Below are 26,760 nucleotides of genomic sequence, written 5' to 3' on the forward strand. Positions count from 1 at the left end.
TAAGTAAATAAATAATATAGGAGGAGAAAAGAGAAGGAAGAAGAAGTTGCCCTGGCCAGATCATATGTTTTAACAATTAAAATGATGTTTAAATAAAAAGGTCTTTACCTGGCGCCGAAAAACCAGTAATGACGGTTTTTACTAATTACTAGTTTACTAATTAGTTTACTAATTAGTTACTAATGTTACTAATTGCTTATATAATTCTTATATAAATTATTTGCCATTGAAATACTGAAGAACTGGAAACACAAAGGCGTTTGTTTGGCTATGAAAAAAGATATAAAATATTCAGAACATTGTTTGTTACACTGAGTGACTTTTCAGCCAATTGAAAAGATCACCGTCCAACCTGATACATTTAGATAGTCTTCAATGAGATTGCAGGAAATTCTTCATTCTACTTTACATGAAAGTTGCTGCTGCTGTCATCCATGTTAGATCTTATGTGAATGTGTATATGCAGCATACTTCATTTGTGCAGTGCTTGCTTTCTAGAAGCCGCTTTGTTGTGTATGACCAACGTGGAAGATAACTTGGCATACTGACTGGCACATCGTTACAACTCATGATGGCTGACAAGTGGGACCTGTAACATAAGAGCGCTTTTGGCCAGCCAGCACAGACTGATTCAAGGATAATTCATTCCCGACCACCCATTTTTAATGAGTTTCTCTTGCCCTTTAATGTTGGTAGGGGAACTTTTCCCCTGGCAAAGGAAAACACCTTGGACTCCCATGAAAAAACCTTTCTGTTGTTTCTCAGTGTCCCCATTCTGGTTACAAAAGCTTTCCATTGGAGAGAACAATGCTGTCCTGGGCAAAATGGGCCAGGATAAATTAGATCTGTGAATGTTGTCTTTAGAATCTACAGTTGTATAGGCACTTTCACTGGCTAGCTTTGAAAAACTCCTCTTTCTTGTACTATTATTGCTTGCTCGATATTTTATACAAAAAGAGGGGGGAAGGTACGAGGAAAACAATGGATTGTGATCAGTCAGCTAGTAAAAATCGTCCTGCCTCTTAAGTGACATAATTGTTGTATGAATTGTTTTTCACCAGCAGGTGTCAGTATGGGCATTTGAGGTACTTTCTAAATGTGAGTTGTACTTATTTGCATTTCCATCTCCTCTAACATCTCACTCTTCAAACATTTTGGGCAAGTAAGTTCCATTGATTTCAGCTTTCTTTTAAGGCTATCTCTGCACTAGTGTGTGTGAGAGAGACAATGCAGGTAAGAACCATTTCTGCTTTCAGTTAAATTGAATGGAGAAAAGTCCCCAGCGTTCACTATAGGTGCAGATGGAGTGGCCCCAAGGAACCAAATTGTGAAAAAGAAAAAATAGGTAGTCCTGGAGCCATCCCAGCTGCATCATTGTGTGGCCAATGAAGAGAACTGTTCTGTAGGATGAGGTGATGCCCTGAGGATTTAAGACTTCTGGGCTGCATCTTTTTTGATTTTAGCTGCAATGGTGGTAGTAATATTTTTAGTGCATCCCCAATTAGAAAGCTATCCTATGCATGGGGAAGAATGGCCTGGTGCCCTACATAATGAAAGGCAGCCATCTCTTTGAAGAGCTGTCCTGTTCAAGCTTGGCTTAAAGGGAAGGGAATGCTGAGAGGGGACTTGAAGTTGCCCATCTACAGTTAGCACCTGGGCAGCAGACTGAGCAGCAACCTGGTCTTCCCCTCTTAAGGTGAGATGCATTGTATTTACAATTAAATTACGGTGATTCTTTTAAGTGTGCGCATATATATAAAGGATGTGCAAATTTTATGCGAATGTGTGTCTTTTGGTACATTTTTCATAGTGTAACTGAACACTCTATAGGAGAGAAGGGCTATCTTAAGCCTTCTTCTGCCATGTGCTAATTTTTGATACAGCATTCAAACATACCGTTTCCCTTTCAGCAATCTGAAGTGGTATAGCCCATGGGCCCTGCCAACCCATTTCCCCATCTCATTATGTAGATCATCCATAGACCACCTCACAGAACATCACAGAGTGGACTTAAGCTGGTATATGCCATGCTTCTGTCCAAGCCTTCCCAGGGAGGCCTGCCTCCACTTAGAGGAATGTAGTGCTCCCTTTCTGCCGCAGTCCACTTTTCTAATTTCACATGGCAATGTCGGGCCAGTGGAGACAACTAACTCCTTGGTTCATTTAGCTCATAATCAGAATTGACAATATTTCTTAAGGAGTACCTTAATTGCTACAAAAATGCCTACATAGAGGCTCATGTGGGATCAGTTGAAAACAGAAGAGCAGGTATTATGTCTTAGTAGTTTGACACTGGACACTAGCAGTTCTCTCCCACATAAATAGCAAGAGTAAGATTGCTTTAAACCCTGGTACCAACATGACACACTAATATTTTAAATACTTGAATGCACTTAACCACATCACCTAGAGAGGGTATCCTGAGAATGAAATTTCCTAGAAACTGGTTTCCAGTTTTCATTTAATGAATGAACTCCCATTCTGTGACCTGGTGATAGAAATGTGTTTGTTACTGAATGTGCTGAATAAACACTTTTCTTTCCCACCATCCTGTAAAATAATTTCCCCTATCTTTTTGTATCAGTTTTTCAACCGGGGTTCTGCCCAAAAACATTGTCATTGAATTTTGTGGTTCTTAAATAAATTACTTAATATTTTACTTATTTATTTATTACTGGGGAATGAGGCTATAATCCTGTGCATACTTGCTTGGAAGTTACTTGGCCCTACTGAAACTAATGGAATTTAATTCAGGGTAAAAATATGTAGGAGCCAGGTGCAGGGGAGCAAAAACTTCAAAATTATATACTTCTGCATTGACATGAAAATAAAAGTTTGGTATAAGGCCATGTTGACATCATTACTTCAGTGTCAGAGAAATACTATAAGGTATTCAGGGCACAAACCTATGCATGTCTAGGCCTAAAAAAAAGTCCTACAATTTCCAGCATTCGGTCCAGATATGCATAGGATTTTATCCTAGGGCTGGTTGCAGATGTAATAATACTTACTGTAGTTTCATTGTTATCAATGACAAAAGCTGACCTGCCCTTTGGTTGCCGTAGTATACAATAGGGATGGGAAACTTGTGGCCCTGGAGATGTTGTGAACTTCAGTTCACACCATTCCTCACTATTGTACTGCAACAGATGAAAGTTGCAGTACAACTACATCTGGAAGATGCCATGTTCCCCATCCCATGCTTGCTGTTATGTAAGTATATTGAACTCAGTGGGGCTTACTCCTGAGTAGATTCACATAGCTTTCTCTGGAAGGTCTTTTGAATGCCTGTAGTGTCCATAGAGAAGAATACTGCTTTTCTTTGAGAATTGCTTTCATTCATTCATTGGACCTGCTCCTAGAACATTCACAACCTTGAAACTACTTCTCATTGAAAAGGACTCTGTATTCATGCTCCTTTCTCACTTCCTCTCCCGTCATAGGACCAGTTCACCCAATTTTTAATATGGAAAAAACTGTGAGTAGTGGATCAGTAATATGGATCAATGCAGTGGATCAATGATACACTATGATATGCAAAGTGTAACAGTGTACTTATGCATGTACGTATATTTCCTGCAATCCTTACCCTTAAAATTGTTGGGAAGAATGTCAGAAACCAGATACATACCTATGCTGCACATGATGACATACTGCTCCAGAACATGGAGCAACACTAGCATGGAGGGGAATGGACTCCTTCCACATGCCTTGGAGCAGCTCAGATGACCTGAGGAGCACAGGTGCTAGCTCTGATGCAGTGGCTTCCTTGCCACAAGAGTAGTAGAGTGGACAAAGTTAGTATGTTAATTCAGCATGAATGGTTGGTGTGCTAAACAACCTATGCAGCACAAACTGCACAATATTTGAACTGTAATGACCCTAAAAGCTAAATGAAGTTTCCTTTGAAGGACCAATTTTAAGATAAAAGCAATTTCATAATAGTTGTCATTCTTATAATTTGCCATGCCTTGTTTGTTAGGATCACATAGAAAACGTGTAATTTGTCCCAGAGGCACTTCTGATTGCAGTTGATATAATATTATATAAATGACCTTTTTAGTCTGATTTCATGGGTTTTGTTTTTGGGTACTTTTTTCCCTTGAAAACAGAATGTTGCTTACATCCCGTCTAAAGAACACTTTCAATTGCATGGACAATTTGTCTGGGCCAAAGTCTTATCTACAGAGAGTCTGATTCAGCTTTGGGGACTTAGACTGCATGTTCTTGTTGTTTGTTTCTTTTAAAAATGCATATATGCGCCTTGTTAAAAAACACTGTTGCCCCCATCTAGGAACAATACAACACTCACATCATTTCCTGAAAAAATGGAAGAGTTGGAAGGCAATTATCTACTCACCAAACAAGCTAAAGCAACAGTTCCTGATATTCTTCTGAAATACTTCAACTTCCCAAGAATCCGGAAAAGATAATTCCATGAGATGGTGCTGTGAATGAAGGTATGACATTTCAGTTTCCTTTGCTTGGAATTTGATAGCTCAGTGCATTAAATTACTGTGTATTTGGCACTAGTGAGTGAGGAGATTTTGGGTAAGGTGGGGGTGGTGGGACTGCTAATTCCATATTATTTTCCTTTGGCACGTAGACAATGAACAACTTGTATATGTTTCTTTCTTAGGGTGCTTAGGGTGATAGACATAAATTCTTTCTTGATGGCCTTTGAGCAATATCCAAAGTGCTAGTAAGAGAAACAGAAAACACACTGAAACAGGTCAGGGGAAATATAAGCCATCTTTCATTTTATCTCCATGGAATAAAATTAGCAAAATTGAACTGTGAAATGACCTTAGTGGGAAATATGAGGAAAACAACAGTCAGAAGACAAATAGTTTTGTTGTTTCTTTTTCTTTTTTAGCATGACTTTGTAGTATTATAAAAGCAGTCTTCAGTCTTTCAAATAATTCAAACTACAATATCTTCTTGAGTGGAATGAAATACTGCAACAGTGGTGATACAATGGACATTCAGCAGGAACTTCCACAATAAGGGTGATTCGCAAAGAAGCACACCTCAGAGTAAGTTTGTCGATTCTCTTTGGCAAATGTCTTCTTTTCATATCTATGGAACATACCACTGCTAGACCAACATCCAAGAAAAGCAGAAGTTTAGCTTTAGATTAGTGGTTATTTCACTTTTGCGGATTCCATAGCTGTTTCATGTATTAACACTGTTCACAAGCCACCCGCATTTCTAGAACTTGCCACTGTAGTTGGAACTTTTCACTGGCAGTGGTTAAACAAACAAGGAGTGAAGACTATATAACTTGTTTCCTGAAATGTTGTTTTAAGGTCATTTTTGAAACTCATTTAGCATTGCTTCAAACTTTATGCTTTTTCTACATGGAAAGCACTCTTTGACATGGGTGCCACCACAAGTAGCAGTAATTCAAAAATATATATTTATAGAGCATGATTTTTATTGAGGAGCATTGTTCTTTGTCTTTTCCGAATACCAACTTCCTGGCTAGCTTGGATGGAATGGTTTTCATTGAATTAGGCACAATGGCTAAATCTTTGTTTTTCCATGAGCAATTAAAGTTTAAAGAATTCCAATAGACAGGATACTAAAAAGTAGGTTCAGAAACATCTTCAGCATCTTTGCAGTCTAGCTACTATTACGCTGTTTTCCAATCTTTGCCATGCTCTGCAGTCCTTATAAGTCCTCTTGGAAGCTAATGAAGTATTTTTGTTGTTGTTTATCCAACGCACTCCACCATTCTAACCTCATGCAAAATCCATTAGTAAACATTGGAAACACTACTAGCCTTACTATAGACCAGTGATTTCAGACTTTCTCGCTTCAAGGAATCCTTACCACATCAACCTATTTGCCAACAAACTCCTGCTGTCTGTCCCAATATAATATTTTACATTATCGATAGCGTGCCTAATAGTGCATTAGCCACTTACCATGTTATAAAGGGTTCTGGGAAATGTTTCAGTATGCATGCCTATTTCGTTCAGGTTTGCCAAGCCTTACTGTGCTTCCACAGATATGATGTGCCCACCTTTGAGCAACCCAAATACAACTCTTATTATCTCTGGCACTGACCATGCTGGCTGGGGGTGACTGGAGTTGAAGTCCAACAACAACTCCAATAATCCCCAAGGAAAGGGACCCAAGTTGGGAAGGGCTAGTGGTGAGCCAGGTGTGTTTCAGGGAAGCTTATTTGCAATTATTAAAGGAGTCCTGGTCTTGATAAACTTCCTAGGAACCACAAAAGGCAGTTTGAAAATCACAGCTATAGGCCTTGGAGAAAAAGGCAATACTCCTCAGTTGACTTTTCTTAAGCTCAGTCCTTTCCATTTCTTTTTAAATAACTCAGCTGTTCAACCTCTGATTTAGGGCATGTTGAAAGAAAGCACAGTCAGACACAGTCAGGGTAAGTGAGGAATGTCAAAACTCAGAGGGCTACGTTGTTTAACCTGAAGGGCAGCTGGGAACAGAAATGAATGGAGCAAGGTAAAGGCCTGGATCAATAAGTGCTTACGGTAAGATGTCCCAAGGGCAAGCACACAAAGACGACTGTAGTCCTTTCAGCCATTTTCCCAGTCATACCACTATCATGCCTTCTGGTGAAATTGGAGGCCAACCACAGTCACAAGCCAATGGTGTCCTAAAGGAGTTTTCATATTCTTCCATGGCAAAGGCTGTAGTTGTAGCCATTGCCAGCAACTTGTGTTCACACCAAGCCATAAAGAGGGAAAAAGAAAAGTCTAAAGAACACCCCAACCCACCCATGTGTAATTAAATTTAAATAACTGAAACAAGTTGGCTGCTGGCACTTTTGGTGCCCAGAGGAGTTTTTCTGTTTTTGAGTCTCAACTGCGGTAATGTGTGGGACGGGCAAGACAGTGAACCTAGCCAACCGGATGGGCATGCTGTCCGCTAATTGAGCTGAGTCTGCTCCCATGTCCGGCCACCGGATGACAGGCATTACAGTCCCCCGAGAGCACAACCTTTAAAAAATTGTCACCACCGAATGAACCACTGACCTCTTCACCAATGAACCACATACATCTTTGGTGAAGAAAAACTAAAATTAAGCCACTTTTCTTCTTTTTCCATTGCTTCTCCCCACACCCTACCTGGTACAAATCATTCCAGAATGTGTAATTCTATCACACCTATCAACAGTGTCAGTCATGGACATTTTAAGTACCTGGCACCAGGTGCCAAAACTCCCTGTAAATGACATACTATCCTCCACATACTTTAAGGCAGCCCTTCTCTTTCCCCACTTCCAACCAAACTTGTTGAAAATTAAACTCATCAAAGGTAGTGGTTCAACCGAAAATGCAGGAGTGTACAGCCCACAAACAGTCCCCCACCCCATTTTGCCACCTCAATGACTAGAAGGTAAGGAAAGTGCATCTGTGCATGGATGTGTGTGCATGTGTGTGATACCTATTGTATGAGATTCAGCACTTAGCAGAATAGAGAAGCAGAGTGAGAAACTCTGACTCGGGCATCTGGTATTGCCCTTCCTAAAGACTTAAGCAAGCAGAAGTCTGCCAAAAAGAAGACCCCATCATAACATAGTGGGTCGGGATACTAAAGTTGGTAGCATGTCCCTATAAATTGAAACTGCCCATGTGAGGGAAAGAGAAAATATGGATTCGTCAAGGTTAAAAAAAAAAAGATTATCTAAAAAGATGCACTCTATGAATCATGTAACTTTAAAAAAAGTTTTAAAAGAAGGGTATATAAAACATGGGGCAGCAGAAGAGGGAGAATGCCTTTTCTTTCATGCAGAAGGGGACGCCTGCTGGGACTGGATGTGTGTAATTTAAAACACCAACTCCTTCAGAAGTATTGGTTTATGCAAAGACAAATGTTTGCAGGATTAAGTGATTAATCTGTTAAAGAACTCAAACTCATAGAATCCATCTTCCAAGTTTTCCTTAATTGAATGACAGCCCTACCTCTTGTGGGGAATTTTTATAAGCTCTGTGAGATAATAAAGTAAGGAAGACTTTTACAGCCTCATAAAACCAAAGAATGACCAGGATCCAAAGAATACTAAGCTAGTTCTGTGAGCCCAAGAAGGCTGTAGACTTGTTTTTCTTGAACAGCAGCCCACTCACTTCTGCTACATGGCAAACTTCACACACAAACACACACACACCTACCTCATACAGTTCTTATTTTGCTTTCCCCCACCCCCACCCCCTTTTGGTAAACTAATAAAGGATGTATGCACCTTGAAGGAAGTATTACCAAAAAGATGCCTTAAACCCTATGCAACAAATAAGCAATGACTGCACATTTGTTGCATGTGAAAAATGATGTTTTGGGCTGGCCATAATATATTTTAGTTACTTAACATATTTACTCTCCAATAGCTGAAGCACCCTAGGTGGGTCACAACAGTTCCAAGATACAAATGAGTTTCCCTTTCTAAATAATGCAGTAGATCCTTCACAAGGAAGGAAGGCAGGCAGGCAGAAGCCACTGGTAGTCTTAACAAAGGATAAAATATTTTTATATTCACAGTCTTATACCTATGTATAGTTATTCTCCTGCTCAGCTTAGTATAATTTTGTATTTGATGTAATAGCTCTTTAGGCTGCACTCTGAGCAAAGAAATGAGATCACAGCCACCTATCCAAATTAGGGTTTGGACCAGTTTTTAACAGACATGGTCATAAGCAAGTGCCTGAAGCAGCTTGGATTTTCACCTGAATCTAAATACTATATACTGATGTTTAGTATCAGCACTAAGATTGTTGTTTCTATACACCTTATTCAGCCTGTATATTTGTAAACTGATTATTAAAACAGCACTAGTTTTAAGTGATTAACCTTGAAAGGAAGCTGAGTCTGAACATACCATTTCTCAGGTTAAAGGAGAAAATATTCATGTCTGACAGATGTATAATTTCATGGAAAGAACCAATCACACCACATATTTTCAGTTTGGCCAATTCAGTAGTTATTCCCAAAACAATGCGTTGGTTTTCTTAAGGAAATATTTGCTTGGCCTACACGGGTAGTATCACTTGGTATTTCTACAACAGCAGGATGTCTAGATAACAGAATTTGTCAATCAAGTACAAGATAGCAACAAGTAGCCTGCAGTTCCTGATGAACATTAGACTGGGCTTCTCAGTTTTATCTTTCAGCCCACAAAGAGTAAAGATGTGTCTGTTGAAATGCAGATCCTTTAGTCAGCAACCCTCCATACATCTGTACAGCTAGCAAATAGCACCACACTGAGAAAGAATATACAGATCTGGAGCAATAAAATTGCTCCACAGTTTGGCATTTGTCAACAACATGAATCATAACATTTTCCTGGAAAAATAGGCATCAAGTTCATGATCCTTTCTTCCAGTGTTTAGCCTAGGATCATTTCCTGTGCTTGAAAACACAACTGTTTGGATCTCTACTTGGTCATGCTTAAAGCAGATTCCTTAAAAACAGTGGAACTTAAATTTGTCATAACTAAACACAATCAAGTCAGAATTCAGGCCAATTACAACATCATTTGTTATCCTGTTGAATTTGTTCCATCTAACATTTTCATGCTAACATAGTGATGAGCAGTATTACTTTAACATCACACAGCTTCAAATGATTCAATAAAATGGGAATACAAATCTTTAGAAAACTCCTGCATGACTTAGGTAGTTTAGAAACTGCTTTATTGGTTCTTGTTGACTGGAGACTTGACCCTATTCTGAGACTTCATATTATCTCAAAATTTCTTAATGATACTAGAAGAACAGCAAAGTTTTGTTAGATTATAAATACTCAACCACTCATGGTTATTTTCTTTCCCATAGGAAGATATGCCTACATCACAGAAAGGTATACCAATGTAGGCTGGGATAGTTAAACAATTTTTCCACTTTTTTCAGCTGTGAATTTATTCAGGTATTATAATGTAGGGCAGACTCATTCATGACTTATGTAGTTGACTTTTTTAAAACATGGTGCACATTTAATTTATGATCTACATCAGGGTGGGGAAAGTGTGGTCCTGTAGAGTTGGTTTGACTTCCTGACCATTGGCCATGTTGACTAGGGCTGATGGGAGTTGAAGTTTAACAATTCTGTGGTTCCACAGATTCCTTAACCTCAATATGCACATATAAAGTAAGTGTGTAAGAGAGAATGCAGTGAATGCAGATGGGCTAAAAGGTTGTACATATGAAAGAATTGCAATGAAGAAGAGGCTTAAGTGCATAGATGCAGTCCTGCTTAGAATACAGTGGGATGGGAATCAAAGCCTGTTCTTTTCTTTTTCCCCTCTCTGAGTTATGGAAAAACATAAGAAAATTAAGCACATCCCTCTTATGTTGTTGTGGGGTGTTTTTACATCTGTTGAATGTATGGATTAAAATCACACAAGATACATACTAACAGCACAATCCTATCCATGTCCTCACAAAAGTAAGTCCCATTGAATACCTTTTTATAGGTTTGATGGGACTTTTCCAAGGGAAATTTGTATATTTTGGGAAGGCAGATCCCGTTGAACTAACAGAAGCTGACACCCAAGATGGGGTATAATGCAACTTTCTTAGGAAGTTGCATTCCTAAGGCTTAGGAAGAGAAGCCTTAAAATATTATGAGTATATTCTGACTATATTTCCGATGTACAACATAAGATGCCCTGCATTTGCCATGCTATTAAGGACTGAGCATCAAGTAGTTTATGGCTTCCTGTGTGAAAGCCTTTCAAAAACTCTAGATTGAAGAATCCATAGGTTGGGGTCTGAAGCCAGCTTATTTATTTGCTTGTTAGATTTATATCCTGCCTTTTTCTTACAAAGAACTCAAAGCAGCTTATATCATTCTCCTCCTCCTTTTGAATGGGGCAGGCTGTATAGCTAAATAAATAAGATATATCACTTTTATATAAGATATAAAAGTATCAATAGTAAAATATTATATTACTGATACTTTTAAAAATTATAACTTACCGCCCACCTTGGAGGTTTTCCACTGGTGCAATTGTTTTGAGAACAACAGACTTCAACCTGCCTTCTTGTATGTGTCTGTCTGGGAGGAGAGACTCAAGTTTCCCTGCCTTGGTAGGCAGAAACACTAAAATGGCGCTGATGCAAGTAAGGGAAGTGCAGTTCTCCCTACTACACCTCAGAGAAACTAATACAAATGTTTAAATATCTCATGTGTAAATGCAGCAACCAGATGTTTGAAAGACAAATCTCATACAGATACATCTCTCAGAGAGCCAGCATTGACTTTGGCTCCATTAACTGTGCACTTCTTGGTTAATATGAAATACAGCGAGTTGTGATTGGTTGGTTGCCTAGTTTGTTGCCAGAAAAGGGGAAAGGCACTTGTAGGATTTTTTGAAAATCGTAGGTGCCAAAATAAAGATCAGAGCTGAGCAGTACACACCTGCAAAATATCTTGAACATTGATAAGATATAACCCAGTGAAAGATATTTCATAGTTTGTGCTTTCCAGGAGTAGTCCACTATGCCATTGCTGTGATATTTACCCATGAAAAATTAACTTTAATCCTAAAGCTCAGGAATGGTCACCCTCCATATTCTCAAGGGCTCCTTGGGATTCTCCAGGCCATGGTACAGGGGTAAGAAGTGTTTTTACCCCAGGGACTAACCCTCTTATAAGTAGTCAGACTCTTCACTAAATGGTGACAATCTGATCAGAAAGAGCTTTGCAGTTTTACAGCAGCTATTGATATACACATGCATGCACACAGCAGTAGAACTTAACTGAGGTATAAAATACCTATTTCTTCCAATTTGAAAATATTTTGTTTTCCTTAGTGGTGCTGTGAGCAAATGTTATACTGTACATCTGTTTAGATCTAGTAAGGCTGTCACCAGGCCAGAAAAAAAAAACCCTTAGGAATCTAGCTCACAGACTGCCAAAGGACCATCCCTGCTCTAGCTTATAAGTAGTCCTTCTCTTTGCAGTGTGGCAACTTTCCTGTATTCCAGAGCTTTCAGTAGATTCATTACGCTATTCATTCTGGTTCTGCACAACTACAATGTATTTTGTGTCTGCTGTTTCCTTTTCCTGTATTTACATTCATCTGAAACACCTTGATAACTATCTTTTTCTGAGAAAACAAATGGAACAGTAAGCAAGATTAAAACTGCATCTAACATGCTTGATAAAATTAAAAAGGATTTTGTGTGGTGCAAAATTTCTGGGGAAATGGTTACACAACTGGAGTGCCAATTCATAGCCTCTACTAGCTGTCTACTTTGCTTAAGATATTCGGAATATCCATCAGATGCCTTCGATTGACAATCTCAAAAGAGAATTAGGTACTTTAGGAGGCAAGTAGTGTTTTAAGTACCTAAATTACTAAGTCATGAAGGGGTTTTAACATCAAAACCAGTATTTTGAAATTGACTTGGAAAAGGATTGAGAATGCACAATGCAAAGCACAGTCATAATAGACTTAGATTCACAGAATACTACAGTTGGAAGGGCCAGTTAAGATACCTGCAATGCCTCATTGCAGTTAGTAATTTAGCACTGGTATTCTGTACTAACTGCAGTTTCTGAACAGCCTTTGGTCTGATCAGAATGTGGAAAAGGCCTGCTAGGCTAAATCCTCTACTTACATTGATCAATATCAATATGCACAAACATTTTTTCTTAATGCCTATAAACAGAGTTTAAAAGATTGGGAAGTTGGCACAGGTGTGTAATACATATCACCTGTTATAACTCTGAAAAGAGAATATGTAAGTGAAAATTAGTGGCTACGTTGTAAATGTAACATATAATCCAACATGTAAATGTTGGTCGACACATTATTATTTGTAATAGAAAAAATCTTCAACTAAAGTAGTTCCAACACACAAACACACACACACACACACACACACTTTCTCTCACACAATGATCTTAACTCATCAAGATACAATATCCATACATATGAATTCAGTATTGTTAGGAGACATCCACTTTAGACAGAACCTGCCGCACATGAGGGGATTAGATTATCCTATACAGAGCTTGATGGAAAATGGATTTTCCAGATTATTGGACCTCGGCTTCCAGCATTCCTGGTTGTGCTGGTAGGGACATTGAGTACCAAAATCTGGAGATCTCCCTTTTTCCTGCCCCTGTGCTAGCCTACAAATTAGTATTTGGAGAACACAGTGATGCTTGAGAATAGAGATGTTGGCCTTCATTGTAGATTAGTAGTAAATACTGGTACAAGATACAAAACGGGCATTCCTGACATCACCTCACCAGCAAAAATGCTTAAAATATTTTCTGCATTAAGTAAGTAATACATCAACAGTCAAACTGATTAAATTTGATAACCATTGACCTCCCCACTCCTTTGTTAGGAAGACTGTGGAGTGAGATAAAACAGTGTCATAGCTATGAAGGCAAACATCCTAGCATCCAATAAATGATTTTATGTAGATATTTTGTTAAGAGCGGTTCCCATTTCCTTGTTTGTTAATGAGTTGACTCATCCAGATTTCAAAAGCCCAGTTTCCAACACCAACCAGAGAGATTTGAATTTCTGCCAAGCAGGGTTTGGAAGCCGAGATAACAGTCAGCAACAACAATAGTACTCCTTGGTCCATTTGCCAAAAACAATTGGCAGAAAGAACTTGCCTTATAACTTATCACTTGGTACAGTGAGGGCCCTGAAACTCTGGAAGAACAGACAGACTGTTTGCTTGCAGCACATACATGGCAGGATGCACGAAAGAGGCAGGCTCCTGCCAGGGAGCTGCTTGAGTTTCCATTTATCACCATTTTAAAGTTATTTGTTTACAGTTTTGAATGTGTGCCCTGACCTAGCCTAGAATCATAAAAATTCTCTGTCCCAGCAGGAATGTATGGCTATAGTTAGAACAAAAAGCCTTCTTCCTGCAAAATATTGTCCCTTTGACTGACCAGCCCGAGTGAGTGGGCTGCATGATGGCAACCCAGCCCAGGTGAAAAATAGAATGGGCCACACTTAACCGTCCAGCATGATCTGCTCCTCCTCTGACCCATCTCATCTCTTCTAACACAAAATTAAAGCAAGTTCCATTCAAAATTAACCATTATGTCTCCCTGCTATTCATGGGAATTCCTTTCAACGCATAAGTTTGCTTGACTGACTCAATCTACCCCTTTCTATGTTATCCCACAAACCCTTCCCTTATCCTCTAAGGGAACAATCCTATGCATGTTAAAAGCTGTAGGATCTTTTCCTGTCTAAACATGCATAGGATTCACACCCTAAGCAATTCCTTTTAGGCCAGGGGCCAGGAGAGGCAGCTGCCACTTCTTTTTCTTAATAGGCTTCCATGAGGTGGGGATGGCCTCCTTTTTGTTCCCTTTCTTCCTTAAATATTTCCTTAAAGTGTTAGGAACAGGAGCACTTTGGATCTAATGAACTGAAAGCTTTCCCTGATTTACTCACAGAGTGCCTCTTTTTTTGTCCTTGGTACCCACAGAGCACCTACAATGGAGTAGCAATGGTGGCAGAGGTTTCTGCGGCCCACACCAGTAGGCTTCCAATGGCAGATCTCTCCATCCACAGAGTGGGAAGCCCACAATGTTCTCTGTCCCCTGAGATGCCCTTGCAAGGAGCATAGGACAGTAGTGCACTGGACCCTAGTGGATGTAGCCGGGGCACTTTGAATCCAGCCTGCACCTCCTCTCCCACCCCCTCATTGCCATTAGGCTTAGGAGAAAGGATCCCATTACAGGATGGGGGGAGCTGATCTATTTTCTGACATTTTGGTTCCTCAACTGTACATTTATTACAATTTTTGGAAAAGAAAATAGTGTCTGAATTTTTATTCCTTTTTGCAAGCAATTTTGAGTTGCCATTTGATGGCAAGGAAATATAGGTTATACATGGAAAAATAAATTTAGCAGAAGTAATAAAAACTGTTGGCAGCTGGTGGTCCGGAAAGGCCATCTGATTGTTTATAGATGGTTACTGCCTTGGCAGAGATCTGTGATACACTCCTCTGAGTTTTGAATGGCTGCATCCTAATATTGAACATGATGTTATTGTCTTCAGAACCGCTGTGATGTTTTTAAATTTTAATCCCCAGGGTTTCAGGCACTATTATTGTCATTTATTTTTGTGCACGAGGCACTTTAAATTTCAGATTGAAAACATGTTGTCTCTTTCGACAAAAGAATACCCTGCAATTCTAAGTGAAAGAACAAAGCAGGACGATATATTGGCAAAGGAAATATAAGGCCTTTAACATTTTACCATGCGGTTTATCTGTGCAGTCCAATACATATTTCTTATATTTTATATTTACTGCATAAGCTTTCATATAATTTCCTCTATGCTTTGGTGACAGTCTCAGTAAACATCGACTGTCACAGTTTAATACAAGGCCTTTGGTAATACCTTCAGAAATCAGAAGATCCACATTCCATTAGATCCCTTCATTCTATTATTAGCTACTCCAAGGTCTACTTTGTTGCATAATCTCAGGCACAATTAAAAACTTAAGGCAGAAGCCAGTTGTACCAATTTAATGCTACAATCTTATGCTCATTTGTCTGGGAGTAAGTCCAACTGAACTTACGTGCATTCAGTGCAAGTTCTAAATAGATGTGCATAGGATGGTGCTATTCAAGCTGCACAAATAGTTGCATACATTTGGGGATGTATGGGCATTTTTGCACCTTAGATGTTCTAAAGGTCAGTGAACTAATGCTTGTGGGGAGAGCACATAGCCCTTTCCCTCCTGCATGTAGCTAGCTAGAATGTAAAAACATTCCATTATTTGGACATTAGTCAATACTTTCTCAGCAGCTGGTAATCTGTGGGCATGCACTGTGGGGTCATTGGAGCTGTTCAAGCAGAGGAGGGCTTGAGATTGCTATGCAAGCTGTTGACTCTCTCTACAGATAGCATTGTCATTTATGTCGGTGCAATTCCTGGTTGTGCCAGAATCATTACACCATCCTTTCCTCCTCAGTCTAACTCCCATTCTAAGCTGCAACTAGCTTCTTGAAGGAAAAGTAGATGTGCTGGTATCTACCCTTGTCCTGTCTTCCACTCATCAAGCCAGGAGGAGGGGGCAGAAGTTAAAAAAAAAGTTTCATATTGATAATGAGGTAGGGAGAAAACGGGCTAGTGTTGCTGTAAATCCTGGTATCTAGTAAATATGTATTTTCGCTTCTGTGTACTCTGAGAATCAATACACATTTAATAATTTATTTTTATTTAAAATATTTTTATCATGTCCTTTCCAATGAAAGGCTCAGGACAGCTTACAATGATTAAAATAGACTATAATGATACAATAATTAAAACAATAGATAATAGGCCAACATAAAACAAACACTTTCATAAAACTTAAGAAAAGAAAGAAAGGATGTTAAAAAACCCAGAGCTGGTCAGTGCTGCAGGATGTATAATTTCTGCTCCTCTAGGGCTTCCTTTGTTGGAGTTACCCCAAAGGTCAATGCTGAAGATTTCCATTTAACCAGAGACTAATAAGGGTGCCCTGTAAAAAAGGATGTGACCCCACAATCCCAAGCTCTGCACATCCACTCTGGCCTCTCCCACTTGTTTCACCCTTAGCTCCACCTAAGATCCTTCCAGCTGAAGGAAAGACTCTATGGCTTCATCTCCCGATATATCCTTCTGTTGCTGTCTGTAGGTATTCAGATCACCGACAAAAGCACCAGTAGGACAGCATATGCAACTATGCATGAGCTAATCCATTAAATGTGCTGTTCTGTGCCTATGTGGACAGGATGCTGGATAATGGGAATAACCATACTAATCCACTAATAATCAAACAGGTATCCCCTTGCCCACAGCCTGAGAAATGCAGTTAATGAACTAGGTACATTTTCTTTAGTTGCCTAGCTTGAATTAAACCCTTACTGAATTAAGCCGTACAAACACCCATTTAAATCAGTGTGCAAGTTACCCATTGTGACAAATCCCACTGATATCAGAAGGTTAACTCTTTTAAGTGTGGCCGCATATGAATCCAATTCACTGCTTGCAGTACGCTTTAAATGTGGCTTTCTCTAAACTGCACTTACTGACTCCTTAAAGTTATTACCCTCTCATCTCTTTTTCTCCCCTTTGATTTTCTTTGCCATCTATTAATATTAAAGAATCTTTCTACACAAGTATGTAGTTCCTGCTGCTTGAATCCAAACATCTTTTCAGAATACCAAGTCTCAAGCTTCATGCTGCCATTTCAGTGAATTTATTATTTTGTTGGCACATTTAGTAGATTTATAATAAACATTTCTGCCTGCTACAGACATTACATTCCAGTTTATTAATCACTTTGAGGGAGCTGATCCCATTATTTATAACAAATTTGTGGTTTATTCAGTCTGCAATTCAGTTAAAAATAATAATAATAAAACCTTGGATTTAAATTACTGTGATCCAGGAAAGAGCTCACTTTTCAAAAAATGGATTTCACACTTAGGCTGAAGTGATCATACCCAGTCCTTGGATTTCTTCTTTTATAGAAAAACACTGTTACTCAAAAGGCAAATCCTATCAAATGTCTATGAAGTTACCATTTTCTTACATCATTGTGAAAAGAACATTTGTTTTTGTGCAGCTCTCATTAATGTCAATGAGAATCCTTCAAAAGAATGTGCCATTCATCAGTTAATGTGACAACACGGTCTGAGTGAGGTTTTGTTTATGCTTATACTATCCTTTGTTAAGGTGCTGGATTTAAGAGCTGTTAAGCAAACTATATATCTGGTACCAGTATCAGAAAGCAGGTCCTACTGCAGATGTATCAGCAAATTTGCCATTCTAGGGAAGGTTGAAAGCAAGAGAATCCTTCTACCTTCCTCTTTTCTTTGTTCTCAGGTCCTCATTCCAGTTCCAAGTCTTCCATCTTTAGAGAAGCTCCATGAGTTATATCATTTTCCCAGTAACCAAGAGCCATTTTCTGCTGCATTTCCTTGCAGATGGTCAATAGGTAGTGCAAATGCCAGTGCAAACCCCATTAATTTGGGAGGCAAACCCAACAAATGATGGGGAAAATAAAAAAAGGACTATCTCATGGCACAGAAAACTTGCTCCTGTGGGCATAACAGCAAATAGTTGAAGATTAGTTCATAGTTGAAGAATTAAAGATCTTCTGGAAAGCAGGGCTGAATGAGGTAGTTTTGAGCTCTCATCCCCACCTGAACAAAAAGATCCACAGTGCCAAGCTGTCTTCTATTTAGTCTCATGGAGAGGATTCTAGAAAGCCACCCGAGGAACCTGAAAGTGTCTTCACCACCTATCTGGCCATTACCTTTGAAAGGGTTTTAGAGAACTATTCCTTGAACACTAACATGCAGAAGGAAGAGATTTTTACTGAATCGCCTCAAAAAACTTAAGCCCTACTAATTGCAGAATACTGCTGAAGTTTGTGCATATGTTCCGAGGAGACCAAGTAGGTTGATGTGATCCACTTCAGCTTAAGATGAAACAGCCAGAAGATCTCAAACATTTAGAAAGCAACCTACCCATATAATTTTTTGGCTTGTGCATGTTCTAAGATGGTACAATAATATATGATCTTGATTTACTCAGAACTCTCATAATATGGAACCAAAAGAACATCTTCACTTGGAACCAATTACTCTAAAGCAGCCAATAACTGAGGTGATATAATTGAAGAAGTGAACTTACTGACAAAGTTATAGCAGTAAATAAGGGCAAACAGGACAGCGTGGGCACACAGATATGTTTCACTTGAATCTGCACTCCAGATTAAAAGGAAGTGGTGCTTTCCAAGGACACATGTCCATACTGCATTGTGATCTACAGTGCCACACTGGGAGCATGAAATGCTGACCTGTGTTGTGAATCTCCACTAAGTGGGTACAAGGAGAGCGTACACACACACACACACACACACACACATTATGGGATTGTGCTTTTGGACTGTTATTGCCATCTGTTAGACTGTCAAGTGCATGTCTTGTGGATGGCAAAACTATGTCATTTTATTCAACAACTTTCCACTCCCACCCCTGTACAAGAGGTACAGATCATTGATGTAATTGGGATAGAAGCTCACAGATAGCAGCATCACTTTTTCCCTCTACTGAGATTACAATATCCTTCCTAACCAATGACAATTGAGCTGTCATGAAAATTACATCATATTATCTCTCCAGAGAGACCAGCATTTCAGTCAAAGGACAGCTGTCAAAACATACTTGACTACGAAATTCAGAAGGTTTCTAAGAGCATGTGCATTAGTTTGTTTTCCTTTGAATAGTCTACATTTTAGGACAAATTAAGAGCAGTATATAAATTGAAATGGTTCATAGAATTGGCTTAGAATTTCTTAGATGTCAACATCAAAAATAATTCATTTACATGAATCTGACCGAACACACTTGAGAGCCCACTATCGGGCCTATGCTGTGGCGGTGAAGGCAGCAAAAAAGAAGTTTTTTTCCGCTTCCATTGCCTCCTCACAATGCCGTACGGCGGAGCTTTTTCAAGTGGTGCAAGGCCTGGTTCGCCCAGGTCCTAAGGAAGATCCGGTTCCACCCTCAAAGGCCCGCTGTGACGACTTTGCCAGGCATTTCAGGGAGAAAATCGCTCAGATTCGTCACGAGCTGGACACCACTAATGAATCAGAGGTTTCTGGGGAGACGCCAATGCTGCCGTCTGGTCCAGAATTATTGGATGAATTTCAGTTATTGCGGCCCGATGAGGTGGACAAGGTGCTTGGACGAGTACATCCCACCACTTGCCTATTGGACCCTTGCCCGTCTTGGTTAATAAATAATTCCAAGCACGGGATTGGGACCTGGATCTTGGAAGTGGTTAACGCTTCTCTGAGGGAGGGTCAGGTGCCTGCCCCTTTAAAGGAGGCGGTAGTCCGACCGGTCCTGAAGAAAGCGTCACTGGATCCAGAGATGGCCACTAACTATAGACCTGTGGCCAACATCCCGTTTCTGGGCAAGGTGCTAGAGCGGGTGGTGGCAGGACAACTCCAAGCACTCTTGGATGAAACTGATTATCTGGACCCATTTCAGTCCGGCTTCAGACCTGGGTACGGTACTGAATCAGCCTTGGTCACCCCATACGATGACCTGTGCAGGGAGAAGGACAGGGGGAGTGCGTCCCTGTTGGTTCTTCTGGACCTCTCAGCAGCTTTCGATACCATCGACCATGGTATCCTTCTGGATAGGCTAGCAGGATTGGGGGTCGGAGGCACTGCTTTGCAGTGGTTCCGCTCCTATCTCAACGGCCAATTCCAGAAGGTAGTGCTGGGGGACTATGGCTCTGTGCCATGGCAGCTATGCCATGGAGTACCACAGGGCTCCATTTTGTCCCCTTTGCTGTTTAACATCTACATGAAACCGCTGGGAGAGGTCATCAGGAGGTGTGGGCTGCGGAATCATCAGTACGCTGATGATACCCAGCTCTACCTCTCGTTTTCCACTAATCCAGGTGAGGCAGTGGCTGTGCTGAACCGGTGCTTGGCCGAGGTAATGGGCTGGATGAGGGTCAATAAACTGAAGCTCAATCCAGACAAGACGGAGGTCCTGTTGGTTGGCGGATCAGGCTTCGGAGAGGGTGGATTTGACCTGGTCCTGAATGGGGTTGCACTCCCTCTTAGGGACAAGGTCCGCAGCTTAGGAGTGCTCATCGACCCGGAGCTTTCATTGGAAGCTCAGGTAACAGCGGTGGCAAGGAGCGCTTTCCTTCAGCTTCGGCTGATTAATCAGCTGCGCCCCTACCTGGAGTACGACTGCCTGGCGACGGTGACACACGCGCTGGTGACTTCTCGCCTTGACTTCTGCAACGCGCTTTACGTGGGGCTTCCCTTGAAGACGGTCCAGATACTTCAATTGGTTCAAAATATAGCTTCCAGGTTGCTGACGGGGACGGGGCGTTATGTTCACATGACTCCAGTCCTCCGTCAGCTTCACTGGCTTCCCATTGAAGTCCGGGCACAATTCAAGATGTTGGTTATGACCTATAAAGCCCTAAACGGCTTGGGTCCTGGTTAACTGAAGGAGCGCTTACATCCATATATGCCCGACCGCCCCTTGAGATCTGCGGGAGAGGCCCTTCTTCGGGAACCCTCCATGAAAGAAATTAGGAGGGTGGATACTCGGAGGAGGGCTTTCTCTGCGGTGGCGCCCAACCTATGGAATGCGCTCCCCAGACAGGTCCGCCTGGCGCCGTTGTTATTTGTTTTTTGGCGCCAGGTGAAGACCTTTTTATTTAAACGTCATTTTAATTGTTAACAATATTTGCTTATTTATCTGGCCAGGGCGACTTCTTTTATATTTTATATTTTATATTTATTTTATATTGTTAATTTTAATTTTATATTGTTATTTTTGTATTTTATTGTGGTGTAAGCCGCTCCGAGGCTTCGGCAAGGAGCGGCATAGAAATGTTCTAATAATAATAATAAAATAATAATACATTTAGCACTATTTGTTAGAAGCAATCGGGGATCAAATTTAGACCTGTGGCAAATGGCACAATTTCACTGATTTAACAAAGCTGTGACAAGCAACTAGCAACAAGATTTTGCCTAAATAATTTAAAGCTAGCTATAACACAGAGCATATGATTATGTCATGAAAGTCTTGCTTTTTTTTTAAGAAGTGAAAACAGAGAGAGTACAGCACAAAAACCCTCTCTTGGATAACTATCACATTTGACTTGAAATTACTGTACCTATTTTATTTTACAATTTTTATTCACTTCTGTTAAACATCAGATGGTCAAGGTCTTGTAACATGCCTTAAGCACCTTACATTATCTTGTCAAATGTGAAAAATAATGCAACAACAGAGTTCTGTAATTTGATATTTTTTATTATTTATTTATTAAAAGCTTTTGTATGCCATTCTATTATACAAGATCTCAGAACAGCTTACAATACCTTATAATAAGGTTCAGCACTGCAAATAAACTCATCCTTTTAATACTGCATGTGAATGACTAGATTGCTATTCTTTTTGGTAACAAAAAATAACTTGGAACAAGTTCAGAGTCGTAGTATCCTTGAATAAAATATTTATTTTATTATTTATTTTATTTTTATACCAACTCACAGCCCAAAGGGGCTCTGGGCAGTTTACACAGTCAAAAATATTTCAATAAAACACAAGCAACATATAATAATCAAACAATACAATAATACCAATAAATAAATAATAACAAGCCCACAGCAGCAGTAATCAAATTGGCAAACAGGCACAGCAGAGATATAATAAAATACAAAATTAAAACTAAAACTAAAAATGTAGCAGTTAAAATGCCCAGAAAATAAAAAGGTTTTTGCCTGGCACCAAAAAGAAAAAAGGGTGGGTGCCAGGTGTACAACTTTGGGGAGCTCGTCCCATAAATGGAGTGCCACAACTGAAAAAGCCCTACTTCTCATTGCTGCCCTCCTTACTTCCACTAGAGAGGACTCCCTAAGAAGGACCCCAAACGATTTTCTGGAGGTCTAGGTGAGTACATATGGGAAGAGGTGTTCCTTCAGATAACCTGGCCTCAGGCAGTTCAGGGATTTATATGTTAGTACCAGTATTTTCAACTGTCCTGGATTTCAACTGGGAGCCAGTTTACCTCACAGAGGTCTGACCTAATAGAATCTCATAGACCAGTAAAAGGTGAACCTTTTAGAGACCGAGTGCCCAAACTGCAAACCAACACCTACTTATTTGTCGCAAAGTGCCAACACTACAATAAAACTTGAAAACTAAGGTTTTAGTTTAGAAAAAACTAAAACCTACCATCAGTCCAAGCAAATATATGTACAGCCTTGGAAGGGCACTGACCGGCCGTGCGACAGCTCAGACACCTTGCGCCTAATGAGATGCAGCACGTGATGTCATCACCAGGCACCGCTACCCCTTTCTGAGCATGCAATAGGCCAAATGTGCGCTGTTATCTGATGCTTGGCTGCTGGGGCGACTTGGCTTGCATGCCGATGGATAGGGCTTTGCGTGCCCGCTACAGCACGCATACCATACATTCGCCACGACTGGCCTACCCATACCCTCGTGCACACCCCTAACCCTAACATAACGATAAAGTTCCATTGAAAATAATCTGATTTTGAAAAAGCCTTCCTTGAGGAGCAATTTCTGCAAAGCCCATCATCTCTGCCCATTCTAAACACACTCCAACCATCAAAATCATGCCAGGACACCTGGTTTTTCTAGCCCTAACCCTACCCTGGTGCACACCCCTAACGCTAACATAGGGTTAAAGGTCCATTGACAATAATGCGATTTTGAAAAATCCTTCAGCAGCTTTTTCTGCATAGCTCCTTATATCTACCCAGTCTAAACACATTCCAACCATCAAAATCATGCCAGGACACCTCGTTTCTCCAACCCTAACCCTACCCTGGTGCACACCCCTAATCCTAACATAGGGCTAAATGTCCATTGACAATAATGCGATTTTGAAAAAGCCTTCCTTGAGCAGCCTATTCTGCACAGCTCATCATCTCTGCCCAATCTAAACACGTTCCAACCATCAAAATCATGCCCGGACACCTCATTTTCCTAACCCTAACCCTACGCTGGTGCACACCCCTATCCCTAACATAGGGCGAAAGGTCCATTGAAAAGGGGGTGATCTTGAAAAATCCTTGAGTAGCCTTTTCTGCACAGCACATCAGATCTGCCCATTCTAAACACATTCCAACCATCTAAATCATGCCAGGACACTTCGTTTTCCTAACCCTAACCCTACCCTGGTACACATCCCTAACCCTAACATAGGGCTAAATGTCCAATCAAAATAATGCGATTTTGAAAAACCTTCCTTCAGTAGCTTTTTCTGCATAGCTCATCATATTCTCCCATTCTAAACGCATTCCAACCATCAAAATTATGCCAGAACACCTCTTTTTTCTAACCTTAACCCTACCCTGATGCCCCCCCACCCTAACATAGGGCTTAAGATCCTTTGAAAATAATTCAATTTTGAAAAATAATGCCAGGACACCTCGTTTTCCTAACCCTAACCCTACCCTGGTGTACACCCCTAACCCTAACATAGGGTGAAAGGTCCATTGAAAATAATGTAGTGTTAAAAAAGCCTTGAGTAGCCTTTTCTGCACAGCTCATCATCTCTGCCCATTTTAAACACATTCCAACCATCAAAATCATACCAGGACGTGAACAGGTAAACAAAGTGGGGTGGACTTGTGATAATGCGAAAAAGTATTGGATTAACATACATAAATGGATGGAGGAAATATTACAAAAACCCTTTGCTTTTAAACCTGAAGTTTTCTTGTTAGGCATCATACCGGAAGACATTAACAGACAGGAAATGTATTTGATGTTACACCTAATCACAGCAGCGAGGATTGCAGTTGCTCAATATTGGAAAAGTGAGGAGCTACCCACCGATGGATTGATTGTAAGAAAGATCTTGGACTGCGCAGAAATGGATAGATTGACTTTATCATTGAAGGAGAAAGAGGACACTGACTTCTATCAAACTTGGGATTTTTTCTGTAACTAGCTGGAGAAACGGGACTTGGCGTAAACTTAGAGATGTTTTCAAATTATTATAAACTGATTTGAATTTGACTATAGAATGTTAAAAAATATGTAGTAGGGGGTTGACCCAGTAAATCCGATGTATGTGATGTTTGATGTTTTTAGTATTAGTTTAAAATGTTAATAAAATTAAAAAAAACAAAAACAAAATCATACCAGGACACCTCCTTTTTCCAACCCTAACCCAGTGATGGTGAACCTTTTAGAGACTCAGTGCCCAAACTGCAACCCAACACCCACTTATTTATCACAAATTGTGAACACTTCAATAAAACCTGAAAACAGCAAGTCCAAGCAAATATATATATATATATATATATATATATATATATCCTTGTCAGCGCACTGACCAGCCATGCCTAAGCTCGGACAAGTTGCGGCTAATGTGCCATGGCTCATGGTTTCATCGCCTGGCACCACTACTCCTTCCCGATGCGCATGGCCCCTATGTGCGTTGTTATCTGCTGCTCGTCTGCTGGGGTTAGGTAGGCTGTGTGCCTACTGTGGCACGTGTGTCATAGATTTGCCACCACTGTCATAGACCATTCCCTTTAACAGCCACACTGCCCCATTTTGAAACAACTGATGATTCTAGACCATGTTTAAAGGCAGTCCCATATAGAGTGTGTTACAATAGTGCAAACAAGAGGTTACCAGAGCATGGATTACTGTGGCTAGGCTCTGCCCAGATAGGGTCATCAGTTGATAGATCAGCCTAAGCTGAGAAAAGGTGCTCCCTAACACTGTGTCCACTTGTAACTCGAGCAACAGTTTTTCATCCAGGAGTACCCCAAACTATGAACCTTGTTTTTTAGGGGGAGTGCAACCCTGTCCAGAATAGGTTGAACATCTTCCAACTGGTCAGACAACCCACCCACCAAAAGTACCTCCATATTGTCTGGATCAAGTGTCAGTTTGTTGGCCTCAGCCAGTCCATTAAGAATCCCAGACACTGCCTCTCCTGGGTTTGATGAATAAGAGTGATAGAGCTGAGTGTTATCTGCATATTGTTGATGCCTCAGCCCATACCTTGGGATAACCTCCTCTAGCATGTAGATGTTAAAAAGTGTGGGGGATAGAATAAATGCCATGGTGCAGAGCAATAATGCCCTTCTGGAATCGGCCAGTTACATGGGAGGGGAACCACTACAATGTTGTACCTCCAGACTCCCAACCAAACCAGCCTATCCAAAAGTATTTGGATATTTAGCATGTAAAGGTTTCCAAGCTGATCCTTGGCATATATTAAGATCTGCTTGCCACATTTTTTGCAAGTTGATATAAGCCCAAGTTCCACAAAGGTAAATAATTAGGACCTTCTAGACATTTTCAGAAACCATAACTGCCCTCCCCCACACATATATCAGTATATATTTGTGTTTTTTCTGTTTATCTGAGTGCAAAGCCTATGCATGATTTGACAAAAGTAAATGCTATAACGCCCAGCATTTCCTAGCCAGCATATGTCTAAACATCCATAGGATTGTATCCTGTCACATACCCAAAAATCTTACTGCAACTTCAGAGGAAGCACACATTCAGCACAATCCAGAAGGAAGCTTCATTATATTAGATGGAGCTTACTACCAGGTCAGTCCATAGTCTTAGAATGTCACGGCACAAGTTCTTTTACAGAGAATTAAGAGAGGAAGTGTGCGAGCAAACGGATTCCTTTATACACCTGCTACGAGGTAGAGACTGATACAGTAGCAGCCCTCTTCTTGCAGGTGGACCTTTCTCTGAGTTCCAAAGGTTTGCTGTCACCTTTTTTCCTTTGCCGTCGCAATTCAGCTGCCTGACACATAGAAGAAATTACGCAAGCGCTGCTCCGCCCGCTACGCTGGCATACCAGGAGAGCGGCACCTGTTGAATTCCTGCCGACGAAGCAGCCGGTAAAGGCCCAGGGAGGGCTGGGTGCCAACAACTGTAGAGCTGCGATCCTACACTCTCTTTGGAGAGTAAGACTTACTGAAATGCCTAGCAATGAGTAAAATATACTTTGGGCCACCCAACAATGAGTGATTTCCCCATCGACCTTGAGCTCCGGAGCCTCTTCTGAGCGGAAACAATGGGCAGCTTTCCCAATCCAGCCTCTCTCCAGCCTGAGCCGGGAGCAAAAAAAGGCGGCAAAGAAGACGCGCCTCCGCGTCGCCGGCCTCTTCCAGCCCCTCCCCGTCGCCCTTTGACTCTCCGAGGCGGGCTGGGGGCGGAGGCTGGTGGAGACGCCGCCCGGGCAGCCGCGGG

General features: G+C 40.7%; 1 long non-coding RNA gene across 1 annotated transcript; it reads left to right on the forward strand.

Moving 5' to 3' along the window:
• The first annotated feature begins 34 nt into the window (after positions 1-34).
• On the forward strand, positions 35-19,357 carry LOC123036091. The gene is made up of 3 exons (XR_006417091.1): positions 35-4,460; positions 4,877-5,036; positions 17,825-19,357. It is a non-coding gene; the product is annotated as an uncharacterized LOC123036091 (long non-coding RNA).
• The last annotated feature ends 7,403 nt before the right edge of the window (positions 19,358-26,760 follow it).

The sequence above is a fragment of the Varanus komodoensis genome, unplaced genomic scaffold (genome assembly GCF_004798865.1).
Source record: "Varanus komodoensis strain SLA01 unplaced genomic scaffold, ASM479886v1 scaffold8, whole genome shotgun sequence".
Classification (NCBI taxonomy): Eukaryota; Metazoa; Chordata; class Lepidosauria; order Squamata; family Varanidae; genus Varanus; species Varanus komodoensis.